Below are 18,328 nucleotides of genomic sequence, written 5' to 3' on the forward strand. Positions count from 1 at the left end.
GGACAAACATGCAAGCAACGATTCATCCCATTGTTGCTTATTACAAGGATGGGAACAAACTCGAGCACACAAGTCTTGTAATCATATCAGAAGCCTAACACGACACTGTTGCTGTGCATTTGTTCCAATTGTACTTGATGGACTTCCTGACTGTTAAATTGAGTAGAAAACCAAGAAAAATATATTATTTCTCTGATAGAGCAGCAGCTCATTAAAAAAATAGGAAGAACTAAGATGATTTCCAAACTGAAGCTGAATGGGATTTTTCAGCCACATCGCATGGTGAGGGAGCTAGAGATGGTGTTGGCAGAACAGTTAAACGACTTGCAGCTCGAGCAAGTCTGCAATGGCCATATAGTGATCAAATAATGACACCAAAAGACTTTATATGTTTGCCAAGGATAACATAGAAGGAATGAACTTAAAGTATGTTACTAAAGAAGATCACAAAAACGAAGAAATGAAACTTATGGAGAGATTTGAGAAATGTTGCAAAATTGTAGGGATACAAAACTTCACACTTTTATTCCTTTTAGCAAGGACAAAATAATAACAAAAGTATATTCAAACTCTGATGATAGTACAATTCAACTGGTGACAGTTTCATACAGCGATACAATACCTTTTGAAGACATAAAAGGATATGTTGCTTGTGATTATAATGGACACTGGTGGTTAACCTGTGTACTTAAAAAAAAAATTGGGAGAAGGATGAAATCACAGTTAGTTTCTTACATCCACATGGACTGTCAGCATCTTTGACATTTCCGAGTCATCCAGACATTCTTTCCATAAGCAGTAGGGAAGTAGTGGTAGTCGTGAGCCTTCAAACTGCTACAGGGCGAACATATAAGTTATCCAGTGCAGAATTGTTGACGTGCAACAGACTGATTAGTTCGAAGTATGAAGTGCACTAATAGGGTGCCTATTTGTAAATAATAGTAATTACTAACTTAATTTAGGTCTGATCTCAGGTATTCATCTTTCTGTGTTTTTTTTTTATCTTTTTAAGTTTTCACTTGGTATTTATTAATTACAGAAGCATGAAACATGTTCTTTTGTAAATTATAAGTTATTTTTAATTTCCACATTTACAACAACATACAGCTGGTGAGAAGTAGACCTAATATCAAAAATAAAGTAGTTTTCACAAATTTTTGAAGTACCACCCTTAACGTAAAATTGCGTTTGATAGTGATCCCATGCTCATCCCAAGTTGAAGCTTCCAGAATATGTAGATGTAAAGTGCATCATTCACATATATTTTTTGAGAATTTTAAAATTACAGTTTTTTTCAAAATTCTTTAAATTCAACAATGTTTTTTTTAACAATTTGTGTATATTTATTAAACTAATGATATTTGGTATCATACAAAAGCTCTTTAAAAGAGCTTTCCAATGAAGTATATTTTATTGTTCTAGCTTAATTAGAACACAAGTTTAAAGAAAACAACATTGTTCCGAGAGTCAAAAATTTGTCATCTTTTCAATTTCTGAAGGTCCATTATTTGGTAACTATTCGTCAGAAAAATGTGAAAAAATTAATTTGTGTCATGATTTATGAGTAATATATGCATACTTAATTTAAAAAAAAAATCTGAGAGGGTCAGGTTGTAGCACTTATTGATTTGATATGGAATTGCCCTACTGCAGAATAATACTGCAGCAATAAAACACGTTGTTGTTGTTGTCTTCAATCCTGAGACTGGTTTGATGCAGTTCTCCATGCTACTCTATCCTGTACAAGCTTCTTCATCTCTCAGTACCTACTGCAACCTACATCCTTCTGAATCTGCTTAGTGTAGTCATCTCTTGGTCTCCCTCTACGATTTTTACCCTCCACGCTGCCCTCTAATACTAAATTGGTGATCCCTTGATGCCTCAGAACATGTCCTACCAACCGATTCCTTCTTCTGGTCAAGTTGTGCCACAAACTTCTCTTCTCCCCAATCCCGTTCAATACTTCCTCATTAGTTGTGTAATCTACCCATCTAACCTTCAGCATTCTTCTATAGCACCACATTTAGAAAGCTTCTATTATCTTCTTGTCCAAACTAGTTATCATCCATGTTTCACTTCCATACAAGGCTACACTCCATACAAATACTTTCAGAAACGACTTCCTCACACTTAAATCTATACTCGATGTTAACAAATTTCTCTTCTTCAGAAACGATTTCCTTGCCATTGCCAGTCTACATTTTATATCCTCTCTACTTACACCATCATCAGTTATTTTACTCCCTAAATAGCAAAACTCCTTTACTACTTTAAGTGTCTCATTTCCTAATCTAATTCCCTCAGCTTCACCCGACTTAATTCGACTACATTCCATTATCGTAGTTTTGCTTTTGTTGATGTTCATCTTAGATCTTCCTTTCAAGACACTGTCCATTCCGTTTAACTGCTCTTTCAAGTCCTTTGCTGTCTCTGACAGAATTACAATGTCATCGGCGAACCTCAAAGTTTTTATTTTTTATCCATGGATTTTAATACCTGCTCCAAATTTTTCTTTTGTTTCCTTTACTGCTTGTTTAACATACAGATTGAATAACATTGGGGAGAGGCCACAACCCTGTCTCACTCCCTTCCAAACCACTGCTTCCCTCTCATACCCCTTGACTCTTATAACCGCCATCTGGTTTCTGTGCAAATTGTAAATAGCCTTACACTCCCTGTATTTTACCCCCCCCCCCCCCCCTTCAGAATTTGATAGAGAGGATACCAGTTAACATTGTCAAAAGCTTTCTCTAAGTCTACAAATGCTACAAACGTAGGTTTGCCTTTTCTTAATCTTTCTTCTAAGATAAGTCATAAGGTTAGTTCTGCCTCACGTGTTCCAACATTTCTACGGAATCCAAACTGATCTTCCCCGAGGTCCGCTTCTACCAGTTTTTCCATTCGTCTGTAAAGAATTCCCATTAGTATTTTGGAGCCGTGACTTATTAAACTGATAGTTCGGTAATTTTCACATCTGTCAACACCTGCTTTCTTTGGGATTGGTATTATCATATTCTTCTCGAAGTCTGAGGGTATTTCGCCTGTCTCATACATCTTACTCACCAGATGGTAGAGTTTTGACATGACTGGCTCTCCCAAGGCCGTCAGTAGTTCTAATGGAATGTTGTCTACTCCGGGGGCCTTGTTTCGACTCAGGTCTTTCAGTGCCCGGTCAAACTCTTCACGCAGTATCTTATCTCCCATTTCGTCTTCATCTACATCCTCTTCCATTTCCATAATATTGTCCTCAACTACATCGCCCATGTATAAACCCTCTATGTACTTCTTCCACCTTTCTGCTTTTTCCTTCTTTGCTTAGAACTGGGTTTCCACCTGAGATCTTGATATTCATACATGTGGTTCTCTTCTCTCCAAAGGTCTCTTTAATTTTCCTGTAGGCAGTATCTATCTTATTCCCTAGTGAGATAAGCCTCTACATCATTACATTTGTTCTCTAGCCATCCCTGCTTAGCCATTTTGCACATCCTGACAATCTCATTTTTGAGACGTTTGTATTCCTTTTTGCCTGCTTCGTTTACTGCGTTTTTATATTTTCTCCTTTCATCAATTAAATTCAATATTTCTTCTGTTACCCAAGGATTTCTATTAGCCCTCGTCTTTTTACCAACTTGATCGTCTGTTGCCTTCACTACTTCATCCCTCAAAGCTACCCATTCTTCTTCTTCTGTATTTCTTTCCCCCATTCCTGCCAGTTGTTCCCTTATGCTCTCCCTGAAACTCTGTACAACCTCTGGTTCTTTCAGTCTATCCAGGTCCCATCTCCTTAATTTAGCACCTTTTTGTAGTTTTTTCAGTTCTAATCTACAGTTCATAACCAATAGATTGTGGTCAGAGTCCACACCTGCCCCTGGAAATGTCTTACAATTTAAAACTTGATTCCTAAATCTGTCTTACCATTATGTAATGTATCTGATACCTTTTAGTATCTCCTGGATTCTTCCATGTATACAACCTTCTTTTATGTTTCTTGAACCAAGTGTTAGCTATAATTAAGTTATGCTCTGTGCAAAATTCTACCAGACGGCTTCCTCTTTCATTTCTTCCCCCCAATCCATATTCACCTACTACATTTCCTTCTCTCCCTTTTCCTACTGACGAATTCCAGTCACCCATGACTATTAAATTTTCGTCTCCCTTCACTACCTGAATAATTTCTAAAACATGAACGAGAGAAAAAAACGAAAATAAAAATTAAATTGCAAAGGAAATGCGCAGCAGGCTTGGATCTAGTGAGCTGTGGTAATTTCGGGGGCAGGAGGCAAATTCATATTATTGAAGGGAAAAAACCTTGTTTCACTAGGCACCATCATCCAGCGCATGTCGGTCTATCGATTATTCATATGATTTTGAAATGCACACCTGCTGATTTTTGCACACATTCTAAGTTGATTTCTGAATGAATGATAAGTTGATTTTTGAATGTGTGCCATGATTTCTCTGCCAGGGGAACGCTCGTCACATCTAGAAAAAAACTTTCCTGCAAACAACATGGGACAGGGCTATGCGAACTGAGAGGAATAAAGTCGAATCGGTGAATGCCAACTGCTGCTTGTTTCTGTGGTTGATTTGGTTCGCAAATATTCAGCATTGTTATAATGGCTAGCAAAATCCATAGATTCAGACTACCAGAGTGGAAATAAACGACTAACAGGAATAACAGGTAAGAAAGATTACGTCTTATCTTCTTGGTGTATCCAAAAAAGTGAAATTTTGACAGGAAATATTTTGCGAGATCGCTACACTAGGCAGGGCCAGTTGCTAGTCCCCGGCTAGCAGCTGCTAAAGTTCCATTCTGAGAGTAGCATGGAAAACGCATTGTACGAACACGTAATAACGCCTATCCGGAGATTAATCTGGATAACTAAACCGGTGATTGTGGTAGGGTTAATAAAGTTCACCAAAGAACGAGTTTTGACAGTGGTAGAAATAGTTAAAGAATTAGTGATGACAAGACTTTGTTAGAACGAGGGAGGAGGAGGAGGAGGAGGAGGAGGAGGAGGAGAAGAAGAAGAAGAAGAAGAAGAAGAAGAAACAGCGACATCACACAAATTATTGAAGAATATGACGATTCCAAATTTATAGAAAAATTCCGTCCTGCTACTTTTCGGTCTCGTGCATGAGAAAATGGAGCGTATGAATGAAATGTGAAACTATTTCCTAACGTAAAGCCTTTTGCTTGTAGTAGGCCAAATAAGTATTTCGTACTGGTACTAAGTGAATTATATTATGTCGTATTCTAAAAATTATCATTATTACCAAAACAGTCTCACTTATTTGGTGTGTGTTGCAATTGATGCAATATTAGAAAGGCCTATTTTGTTTTATCCAGCACACGGTGACAAAATATTTATTTATTTATTCATCTGTGGAACAATAAATATTATATGGATTTCACCAGTTTATAGTACATGAGCACACATTTACATTTGAAACAGGAAACAGATTTCTCATATTTTGTGTAGTTTTTATAACTAGTCATAAACACATTTATAATTACATCATATTTTGGTGATAATGTCACATGGTGATGATAATATACATCTATGTTAAATATTCTTTTACAGTATAACAACTTTTGCTTACTAAGAAGGCTTTAAGCTTTTGTCTGAAAGTGAGGGGCTCATTTATTTCTTTAATTTCCTGTGGTAATTTGTTATTCAGTTTTATCCCATTATAAAATATACTTTTTCGTGTCTTTGCCTTGTTCTTTCTATCTAGAGGGAGGTGGTGACAAGCTCTTGTTTCATGGTCATGTATTAGGCTGTTTGTGTTGTACATGGTGAGATTTTTCTTAATGAACATTATGTTCTGAAAAATATACTCGCACAAAACAGTTAGAATGCCTAGCTTTCTAAATAATTCCAGACAGTGGGCCCTGTTGTTGCTGTTTGTTATTATCCTTATGGCTCTTTTTTTGTACTTTGAACACAGTTTGTATGTTACTGGCACTTTTTCCCCAAAACATGACCCCATAGCTGAGGACTGAGTGTAGATATCCGTAATATGTTATTTTAAGACAGGTATTATTGCATACCGGTGCAAGGATTCTAAGAGCATAGCATGCTGTGGATAATTTCTTTGCCAAAATGTTGACATGGTTTTGTCCATTTCAATTGGCTGTCCACATTCAACCCCAAGAATTTGGTACTTGTTACACATTCTAATTCCTTACTATTAACTTTTATTCTAGTGGCATAGTGTTTTTTGTTCAATTGGAAGTTAATATAGTTATTTTTTATGTTTAGGGTTACTTTAGTTTTTTAATGACTATTTGTGGACATCATTGAGAGCCTTGTTTGCTCTTTTTGACGGATGTGTTGGATTTTCACTAGTTATTACTATGCTGCTGTCATCAGCAAAAAGTATTTTTTCTCCATGTCTGATATTTTGTGGGAAGACGTTAATGTTTATAAGAAACAATATTGGGCCTAATACACTTCCCTGTGGAATGCCTATGTTCACATTTTTGGGTCAGACAGATGTTTTACAAGGGAATTGTTTGAAACTTGTGATATCTCAACTTGTTGAACTCTGTTTTCCAAGTATGATTTGAACCATTTCTTTGTCACACCTCTTATTCCTATTTGCCCTAATTTATGAAGTAAGATTTTATGGTCAACTGTATCAAAGGCCTCTGACAACTCTAAAAAGATACCACTTACATTTTCACCTTTGTCCAGTGCTTCTAAAATTACTTTAGTGAATTGTGCTATAGCAGACTGTGTACCTTTTCCGGGCCTAAAACCAAATTGGTCATTGGAAAGAAGGTTATACTTATTCAGGTAATTTAGCAGACTCTTTCTGACTAGTATTTCTATTATTTTAGAATTGATAGAAATCGGCATGTAGTTCCCTACATTTTCCACATCTCCGTATTTAAGGATAGGTATAACTTTTGCTAGTTCTAGGTGCTCCAGAAAGTATCCAGATTCGGAAGATTCATTATGTCTGTTAATGGTCCCTTTGTGGAGTCTATACATTCTTTAATTACCCAGACTGGGATTTCATCGGTCCTACTGAAGTTTTATGTTTTAGTTGGTGTACTGCTAGTGCCACTTCCCTTTCTGTAGTTGGCAAGAGCACCATTGAGTTGGTTGGTTCGTTCTGAGTAGGTAAATCATACGTATCTAGAGATTTCTGCGGTAATTTTTTTGCCATACTATTGAAATTAGAGTTTACAAAATCAGCTAATTTTTTAGGGTTACCTACTGGTACATCTTTGTTTTTTAATATGTGAATTGAGGTCCTTTTTAGCACAGTTAGATGATTCCTGTTTGATGATGATCCAGGCTTCTTTGCTCGTTTTCAGCTTCAAGTAATATTTTATTGTTCAAAAGTTTTTTGCAGCACCTTTCTGTATATTTTCCTGTACTTTTTGCAGAATTGCAGAACTTCTGGGTTAGATTGATTATTTTTTATGGAGTTGAGATATCTAAGAGTTTCAAAGTATTTTTTGATACCCGTTTTCTCATGATTTCTCTTTGCAGTTTTAATTTGATAAAGAGTTTTGGGAAACATCTCTTCATACTGAGTTTAAAAATTGACATGAACTTGATAAATTTCTGATTGGCATTGGTTTCTGCATAGACTTCCCTCCAATCTTCATATTCTAGCTGGGATTTAAACTGATACAGGGCTGATTTGGAAAACATTCTTTTGTATGTACACAGTTTAGGAGTTTCTACTTGAATGTTAGGTTTTAAGATCTGGCACAGGTGGTCTGATAGGCCCAGGTTTTGGACAACAATGACATTTTTTTCTATAAATATCTGTAGCTACATGATCTAAAACAGCTTAGAATATTCACATGTATGTTGCTAACCTTATCAGGCTTCATCATATTAATGTTTAAGTCACCACAGACAATTACATTTGCTTTTGGTCCAGAAACTTTGTCTAAGCTTTGATTCAGGTTTGATAAAGGATATATCAATGTCTCCACTGGGAGAGTGGAACAAACAAAATATGACGAATATTTTTGCTATGGCAGGTCCTATTATTTCAGCAACGGACAGTTCAAAATGTTTGTCCTCACCTAGATCTAAAAGAACACATCTAACTTAAAATGATATACCTTTTTTACATAGATACATGAACCTCCACCATTCATTGAGATTCTGCTATAGCAACATGCAAGGTTATATGAGGCTAATGCAATGTGTTCAATTTCCTTACCTTTGCACCAGTGCTCAGTGATACACAAAATTTGGCTACCAAAAGTATCCAATTCTACTTCTAGCTGTTGTGCTTTGTTTTTTATGGCTTGAATGTTTTAGGGAAACACTGTTAGGCATTTGTTTTCACTTATCTTAGTGGCGTCCTTCCCTTTAGACCTGATGCTAAAAAAATCTTAGATGAGCTGGTGACACGGTTATTCTTCTGTTGATGACAGTGGAGGTGAGTTTGTTGCCAGGTAGACTTGGAAGTTGGTGTATCTGAAGGTCTTGTAACTGAGGCCGGGTACCAAAACTCCTGCAGAGTTGTAAGTTTCCTTGTTCTTGTGCTTCTTCTGTTTGCTTCTGATACTGCTGATGATGGTGAAGCTGGTGAAAAGTCTTTCACTGTTGAAGACTGAGGAGGGGCCAATACTGATGAAAGGTCGCTGGCTGCTGGCACATCAGTCGTTTTTTTTCTTTCTTGTCAATGATGCAGTTGCGTAGTATGTAGCTGCTTTGGAAACTTCTGTCCTAGTTGAATCATTTATCTCAGCTGCTTTTGAGGAAAGTGGAGATTCTAGTGCTGGACCTGTTGTCAGTGATTTAGTTTCATTTTCTTGTTGGAAATTTTCAGTTGCTGTGTTTGGTTGTGGAAGTGGTATGGTCATGCTGTTCTTGTCCTTAACTGCCTTCATTGCATTAAGGATTTCTCGACTAACGAATGATTTTCCGAGTTTATTTCTGTGAAGCCCATGCCTGGTAAAATGACTTCTCTCTGTAGATGGTACATCCACACATGTGGCATTTGGGAGGCTTCGGCAGATTTTCTCAAATTTCCTATCAGTAACTGTGATTTCTTTGTTGACACAGGATTGTTCTATAAGATCATGTCTTTGTGGGATACTGGCAATGAAGAAGTTAACATCTGTCATTTTCTGTAATGTACTTCTTAGAGCTCTTGTGGCGAGTTTGCCCTTGTTCCTATTTATTAAACAGTTGCTTCCCGGCTTCAAGGGCACCCGGTTTCGTTATTCCACTGACCTTGAACATAGTTTGCATATTTGTGTGAACAATATATTTCGTGTGTGACGGCGCAAAGTGCAAAATAAAATAGACCTCTTTGGCATTGTCTAACACTCTTTGTGTGCACTAATTATTCTGTTGTGTTTGCTGTAAATTTTTTTGTTCTTGAATGTGCAAATATAGTTATTAGTAAAATGTCCTTTTTTCTCCTTAATACTTATTCAGCTGCGCAAATTCAAATAGGTTATGCGCCCAGACTGCATTTGGAATAACTATATCAATAAAACAGTACGGAGAAAGAATTGGAAAAGTTCCAATTTACGTGAAGTGCGAGTTATCCTTAAAAGACGATCACAATTTTTTTCCGCATTATTTGTTGGTGTTCTTTACGGCAATAAAACTACGCAACCTGGAAGTTAGCAGTAGAAGCTTATTTACGTTTAGACGACCTATGGGACGTGGTAGATGGGACAATGAAATCCACAGATCAGAATTATTAAAGTAAGGATAGGAAAGCAAAATCAAAATTGATATTACTGATTGATTCAGTGAATTATGTTCATGTTCAAGAAGCTGCTACAGTGAAAGAAGTCTGGGACAATTTACAAAGTGCATTCGAGGATGGTGGTCTTAAGAGAAAAGTAGGAATATTACGTGAGTTAATTACCACTCGTCTGGACAAATGTAAGAGTGTAGACGAATACGTTAACAAAATAATAACCACGTTGAACCGACTGAGAAACATCAGATTCGAGATCGCTGACAAATGGATAGGAGCATTGCTGTTGGCATGACTGCCCGAAAGGTATGCACCTATGATTATGGGACTTCAAAGCTCGGGTATACCAATCACAGGCGGCAGTGTTAAGGTCAAAATCCTCCAGGACGTAAAGAGCGCTCCAAGCTGTTATACATTGGAGAAGGAAGGTGCATCTGCTCTCTACTCAAAAAACAAAAAGAAGAAACTGGTGAGGTGCTATAAATGTCAGAAGATGGGACATATTGAGTCTCAGTGCAAAGAAAAAGTAAGCCCAAGATCAGACACTCAGCAAAAGACGTATGTTACTGATAGCCCAGAGAGAAGGACCAATAACAAAGGTAGGCACTCTCATGTTTTTATTCTTTTGGTGGGATGAGTAATCGTGATATGGAATGGATTTTAGACTTGGGTGCACCTGTGCATATTGTTAAAGATAAATCACTTCTTTATGACATCAAAGATAACTCATATGCGAATATCTACTGTTGATGGCAACAAGCTCCAGTGTCACCTGGCTGGGAAACTAGATCTACATCTAAGTGTAAATGGTGAATCAGATATGGTTACAGCACACAATGTTCATTATCTGAAAAATATGGCAACTAACCTGCTGTATGTAGGGGAAATTGTCAAGAAAGGAAATACAGTCACTTTTGACTTGCAGGGTGCGAGAGTAATCAGTGAAAGTGGTGAAGTTATAGCTACAGCAAGTAACGGAAGGGTTATTTTTAAGTTGGATACCATTGACAGTAAACATAAAAATGTTATTCAGTATATTCAGCAGGTTTTTTATGGCACCTATTTAGATGTCCAAGCCTCCGGTGCCATAAAAAACCTTCTGCTGAATGTCTATAATAAAGGATATGGTAAAGGGAATACAGAATTTTAGTGTGTCCAAGGATCCTTGTGAGACATGTATAAAAGGAAAACAAGCAAGGTTACCCTTCAAGACTAAATCCACAGAAGTCTTGCAGTTAATCCACACAGATGTATGTGGCCCGATGGAGTGTGAATCCATAGGTGGGAGTAATTATTTTCTTACGTTTATTGATGATTACTCACGATATACTCATGTTTATTTTCTTAGTTCTAAAGACCAAGTGAGTGATATCTTTGAGGAATATTGCAATATGGTTGAAAGGTGGACGGGAAAGAAGATAAAGATCATCAGGTCTGATAATGGGAGAGAATATATTAACCAGAAATTGAAGAAACTTCTGGCAGAAAAGGAAATCGGGCATCAAACTACCATAAGGTACAGCCCATTTCAAAATGGGGTTACTGAGAGGGTTAATAGGAACATTGTTGAGAAAGCAAGGAGCATGACGACTGACACTGAATTATTCAAAGATTTCTGGGACAGAGGCAGTGTCAACAGCTGTATGTTTGAACAATAGATCACCTACAAAAGCATTAAAGAATAGAACCCCTTATGAGATATGGATAGGAAAGAAACCTGATATAAGCAATATAAGGGTTTTTGGGTGTGATGCAATGGCACATATTCCAAAACAGTTAAGAGGAAAATGGGATCCGAAAGCTAAAAAGTATATTTTTGTACGCTATTGTGAAAATTCAAAGGGCTACTGATTAATGGATCCATTGACTAAAAAGATTGTCACAAGTAGAGATATAATATTCTTTGAAAATAGAAAGGACTCTAAAGAGAGCAAAACCACTATGTCAACTGCACCTACTTCAGAAGGTGAAACCTTGTGTGAGGAAATAGAAAGTGAAGAAGAGGAAGATGACAGCCAAGGACAAATGGATACAATTTATGATGACAATGAGTTAGAGGATGAAAAAAATGAAGTAAACAATGTAAGGCGAGATTCTCGTGTACCAAAACTGAAGGAATATCCGGATTTTGAGATGTATACAGCACAGTCTTTTAATGATGAGCCAAGAACAGCAGAAGAAGCAGTGAATGGCCCTAACTCTCAAGAATGGAAAGAAGTGATGAAGAGAGAATTAGAATCTTTATATCAGAACGAAACCTTTGAATGGGTAGATATGCCAGGAGATAACAAACCACTGCAGGCAAGATGGGTATTCAGTTTGAAGAACCCTTAAAGCTCATCACCAAAATACAAAGCAAGACTTGTGGTAAAAGAATATTCACAAAAACAAGGGGAAGATTACGAAGAAACTTTTTCACCTGTAGTCAAGTATGTATCATTGAGATATCTTTTAGCCTTGGCAGTAAAACGAAATTTAATAATTAATCATATGGATGTTAAAACGGCATATTTAAATGGGAAATTGGAGGAGGAGATATGTCATTCCACCAAGAGAAGCCATAAAAACCAGATTAGAAAGTAAAAAGATTTGGTGTTTGAGAAAAAGTATTTATGGACTTAAACAAAGTGGACATTGCTGGAATCGATGTCTACATGAAACTCTAATAAATATGAATATGAAGCAATCCAAGGCAGATCCCAGCATTTACTATAACGGGAGAAAAGAAGAAATTAATAATAATAATAATAATAATAATAATAATAATAATAATAATAATGGCGATATGGGTGGACGATTTCTTAATCCTGACTGAAAGTGAAGACCAAATGAGAATTTTCAAGAAACAACTGCAAAACAAGTTTAAGGTGCATGATTTGGGAGAAGTGAAACGTTATTTAGGTATGCAGATTACTAAGGATGAAGAAAGACAAGAATTAAGCCTAAGTCAATCATCATACATGGAAAAAATATTAAAGACATTTGGCATCAGTGATTGCAAACCCATGAGTACTCCAATGGAAGTAAGAGGGAAGTGAAGTGCGAATGAGACTGATGTGGAATGTGACAAGAATGTTCCTTATTTAGAAGCAGTAAGGAGTCTCTTATTTGTCTCAAACATCACGACCCGACATTGCTTTTGCCACCAATGCAGTGAGCAGATATTGCAGAGACCCAAACGAAAAGCACTGAAAAGCTGTAAAGAGGACATTCCGATACCTAAGAGGAACCTCAAAGTATGAGTTAAAATACCATAGAGATGGTAACGCAAAACTAGAGGGATATAGCAATGCGGACTGGGGGAGTGAATTGGGAGACAGATACTCCACCACTGGCTGCTGTTTTAAATTAATGGGGGGCTTCACATCATGGTCCTGTCAAAAGCAAAAAACTGTTGCATTGAGCACCGTAGAGGCCGAGTATATGGCACTATCTTACACCACACAGGAAGCATTATGGCTACGAACACTAATAAGTGAAATAGAACCCAATTTAATTGAGGAGCCTATAACCATCTTCTGTGACAATAAGGGAGCCATAAGCTAGCTAAAAATAGTGCTAGGACAAAGTATATTGATATACGGCACCATTTCATTCGGGACCACATAGAGCGACAGAACATTGGCGTGGACTATCTGCGCACAGAAGACATGTTCGCTGACTTCTGACCAAACCCTCGGAAAGGGAGAAGTTTGAGAAGATTATGGGACTATTTGGTTTATCTTGTGGAAGCAACGCACAAAATATAAGTTCAAGGAGGGATGTTGGAATTGTGTGGACAATATATTTCGTGTGTGACGGCGCAAAGTGCACTGTGTAAAATAGACCTCTTTGGCATTGTCACACTCTTCGTGTGCGCTAATTATTCTGTTGTGTTCGCTGTTAATTTTTTTGTTCTTGAATGTGCAAATATAGTTATTAGTAAAATATCCTGTTTTTCTCCTTAATACTTATTCAGCCGCGCACATTCCAATAATTAGCACCTCCTATTATTAAACAGAATGTTCAAAGAATGTTCAGTTTTTTTTAAAACTTCACACAAAGTGGCACCCGGTTCCGTCATTCCACTGACCTTGTACATATTTTGCAAGTTACAGAAAATGTCGGCTAAGCCCTTTCCATGACTGTCTGAAAATATCTTCTTGTTCTTCTTACGTGTATCGATAGTTATCTTGTTTGCATGATAAGTATGTTCCACGTATTTTCTGGTATTTCCTTTCTTGTTATTATAGGGCTTCGTAGGCCTACTGAAATCATTTTTATCGGTGCATTTGACGAAAGTACTTCTTTCCTTTGGCTCTTTTCACATATTTCATATTCATCACACGTTAAAAATTTAAACTTATTTGCTTCTGGGAGACGAAAGTTGTTTTAGTTACGATTAACACAACAAAACTTTTTAGGCCTAATAAAGTTAGTTTTGTTCGTTTACAACCGTTTCACTACACTTCTTCCAGCTTCTGTACACTATCACTGATTCAAGATTCTCTACATATAGTTTAGCTAACATAAGATGGTATTTTAATGAAGAAGTAGTGCATTCTTCTTCGCATTCCGTTTGTAAACACACGATAGAACGATAGTTACAGTGCACATTTCCACAGTTTTTTTTCTCCTAAGGCATTTAAACATTGACGATGGATCCATTTTTGTGACCACGAACATAATTTAACATCATATTTCACCTTCTTACTACATTTTACACACACAGGATTTAAAAACTCGTATTTTTCCGCGGTTCGGTTTATTATTACGTCTATACGCGCCGCCATCTTTCAGATCGAGAAACCACAACAGTCTAAGATACTATTTTTGTTTTAACAGCTTTTTCGGTATTAGACAACGACATTTCTTTTTTTCGTGTAGCAAAATGTTTGACGAACTTTGATAAGGTGATGGATCTTTCGCTGAAAGGAAATGACGTCGTGTAAAGCTGTAGCAAGATTAGAGAGAAAAATCGCTAGGGCCTAAGGATTGAAGAAATGTGTGTTGTGTACAGTCTTGCCTGTCTCTTGTCTTAACTGGTTTTAGGTTTCCTATATTTAATTTTATGTCACACAGAAGAGCAAGTTATTAGCTAATAGGCAATAAAGAATCCAGATTTTCTGAAGAGTTCATGTTCTTTTGGTTACAAATAGTCCTACCCAGTACTAATTGTGGTTTTTTTTTTTAAGAGAGCGACAGGATGTCACCCGTGACTGGGAGCAGGAGAGGCACTACAGGAAATTTTAATTACCACTGTCCTGAAATAGTTTGATGACATCCACTACAAAATATACACTTTTGAGTTCCACAGAGCGAAATGCAGTGACGTAACGGTATAGGCATGTTGTTTGAAGAGGCGTGGCGCTGTACTGAACACTTAAGACAAAATAACGTGTCTTACATTTCCTCGAAGATATATGTTTAATGTAGCAGACTCTTCAGAAAGATGTGCGCTACAAAATGAACTTATTTTTGAAAAGTCTTTTTTTTTTATTTTTGACGTTCTGGTGCGCAGAGCAGTCTGGGTTATAGTGAGTGTGTGTGTGAGTGTGTGTGTGTTGCGGTGGGGAGGGGGGGGGGGGGGGGGTTGGGAGAGGTAGTCTTCACCTGACTCTCGTTTACTTTTTTATCGTTATTGATTTCTCTGTTTCCTCTAGGTTTACTGCTCTCACGTCAAACGATCAAATGAAAACAAGACGGATTTCTGAGGCTGAGAGCTATCGAGTGAATTTAAACACATTAATGTTTGCAGAGCAATAAAGTTATTTTTGTCGGTTTGCTAAAGAAATTTGGCTTTTCGTAAGCTTTCCTGCTGAGGCACTCAATTTATTTGGAACGAAGTGTTTAATTCCACACTATTGGTTAGTTTCAACGGATCGCTGCATTTCAAGTGCACGTTTTCATCCTCTATCACGTATGGCATTATGCTATAATAAAGAACCAAACATGAAATAATACGGTACCGGTACTCGAAGAAAATTTACGTCCCGAAAACAACACTGAAAAGCTTCATTTCAGGTCGAGGCCCACGTCATTGGAAATCTGGACATACGAATGTGCACTGTAAGACGAACTACGCATTTTAGTATGGTTCACGAAATTCGGACGCTCTTCGAGTATCCTCTGACGTCTTGTTTCTTTTATGACATAATGTAAAGCCTTTTAATGTTTTACTCGTACAAACATACGGGCTTTCTGCGTCACCGTAGTTGCGCAAGTGCGGTAACGCCTCTGGCAACGCTCTCTGGCAACTCTGCTGAAATAAATCTGTTTCTAACAGGTCGCGGGAAAATATTGGGACTTGTTCGAAAAGCTAATTTTCAAAGTAAATTTGCCCTTTACGCAAGATGAACTATGTGCGAGAATGTACGATTAATTTCTTAAATCACAGAGCGTTTCCTCTCTTTTAAAAATCAACTCTTTGATGACGAGCCATTTAGAAGAATTTCGAGCCCAGAAGATAATAGACTTATGTCGGTATTAAAATTTTTACTGTCGTATTTGTGTGATGTATCTTAAAGTGTAACATGCGCTAAACAGATCAACATTAAATGTGAAAGCTTATCTTATCTTGTAGCTTATTAATCTTAGAAACAAATACCGGTATTATATGCGAAAGCTTTTCTTTTCTTATAGCAACACTATGTATATTAATTTAAACCATTAACTTTCCCTGTTGGTGGAATTCGAATTTGTTGTTGTTGTTGTTGTTGTTGTTGTTGTTGTCTTCAGTCCTGAGACTGGTTTGATGCAGCTGTCCATGCTACTCTATACTGTGCAAGCTTCATCTCCCAGTACCTACTGCAACCTACATCCTTCTGAATCTCCTTAGTGTAGTCATCTCTTGGTCTTCCTCTACGATTTTTACCCTCCACGCTGACCTCCAATACTAAATTGGTGATCCCTTGATGCCTCAGAGCATGTCCTACCAACCGATCCCTTCTTCTGGTCAAGTTGTGCCATAAACTTCTCTTCTCCCCAATCCTATTCAATACTTCCTCATTAGTTATGTGATCTACCCATCTAATCTTCAGCATTCTTCTGTAGCACCACATTTAAAAGGCTTCTATTCTCTTCTTGTCCAAACTATTTATCATCCATGTTTCACTTCCATACATGGCTACACTCCATACAAATACTTTCAGAAACGATTTCCTGACACGTAAACCTATACTCGATGTTGACAAATTTCTGTTCTTGCCATTTCTCTTTCCTTGCCATTGCCAGTCTACAATTTATACTTTCGTAATACAGCATGCAAGTTACTGCACATCAAAGATCTTTCCAAAACGTGTTTTTTGACCTGAGTTTCGTTTTCTAAAGTGCCGGGAAACTCTATGCTGTTGTATAAAACCATGTTCATTCAAAGCATAAGTTTTACAGTTCTGAGAGAAAGTATACTGTCACTTATCACGGAAAAAGTGTATTTTCACCCGGGAGAAAATGTATTTTTAGCCGGGAGATCCGCGAAAAATTCTGGAATTTTTTCCTTGTCCACATATACACCCTGTGATCGCATATTCAGATGGAATTGCCTAAGCCAGGTGAGCAGCAATAGTAAATAAACAAATGGTAAGATAATCACACACAAATGAACAGTTCAGAAAATAAGTAATGCAGACTTGATGTCGTCAGCTGTCTTAGAAAATCACATACATTTTTCCAAAGGTGTGTTACAAAATCATGTGGAATGGTGCCAGCTAGACTGAAGCACACGGTGAAGCCCCTGATAAATAATGCATAAAATAATGACTTGACCTGTAACACACACATATAACAAAATTAGAGACTATTTTAATTAAATATAAAATCAACACATAAAATAAGTTTGAAAAGCACTGAAATTTTAAACAGTATTCTAACAAACTACAGGAGGCTGATGAATAAAGTCAATTGGGTAAGCACTAGGCACTAAATACTATTCAAATGAAATGCTAAAAATATCACAAATTGAAGGCTGGAAAACACTGAATAAATACAATTTTCATAAAATACAAGACACTAGATAATATACCAGGCAGGTAGTTTACAGTTAAGCTTAAGAGTAAGTACTTTGAACACTACTTTAATAAAATACAAGACACTTCAAAGTAGGCTGACAAGCATGACATAAAAGAATGAGGGACGATAATCTATAGAATGATATGACAGAAAATGGATATCTCACCCACAACAAGCCAGCTATGCTGATCAGTAATGTGGTGAGCCAACAACAAAATCTGAAATTTAATATATGTTCTTCACAAATTGTGAATGCACATCCAGAAAATCAACCAGACGCAGCCAAGTATTAAAACACTCATTGGTACCTTTTGCTCATAACAGCAGACTGGTAGGATGACACACATACTAGTTAGGCTAAAAAAGGAACCAGGATGCAGTGATTCATACACAGTCTGAGAACAAAGTACTGCCAATTACGAAAAGTTCTCACTGTATAGGCCCCATTAAGGGTACACAACCATTCCTTGAGCAGGCTTGCTCCCTTCAACAGTTGAATAACTGTCAGTTAAAACTCCAACTGTCATGATGGCACCAATACCATTCCACAGAGCAGGCCACTGCCTTCCTGCTATGTTTGGCCCAACAGAGGGCCCACATGTCCTCAGTAAACACAAATCTCCAACTACTCATTGCTGCCAAC

At 37.2% G+C, this 18,328-nt stretch overlaps 1 protein-coding gene across 7 annotated transcripts in view; it reads right to left on the reverse strand.

Annotated features, from left to right (window-relative positions):
• The window catches only part of LOC126353938 (probable serine hydrolase), a 178,828-nt gene extending 164,349 nt beyond the window's left edge, over positions 1-14,479 (reverse strand). For all 7 annotated transcript variants that reach the window (XM_050003217.1, XM_050003216.1, XM_050003215.1 and 4 more), the window contains exon 1: positions 8,197-14,479. The gene's annotated coding sequence lies outside the window, so the exon portion shown is untranslated. The remainder of the gene's footprint in view (positions 1-8,196) is intronic.
• Positions 14,480-18,328: the final 3,849 nt, after the last annotated feature.

This window comes from Schistocerca gregaria, chromosome 3 (assembly GCF_023897955.1).
Source record: "Schistocerca gregaria isolate iqSchGreg1 chromosome 3, iqSchGreg1.2, whole genome shotgun sequence".
NCBI classification, from domain to species: domain Eukaryota; kingdom Metazoa; phylum Arthropoda; class Insecta; order Orthoptera; family Acrididae; genus Schistocerca; species Schistocerca gregaria.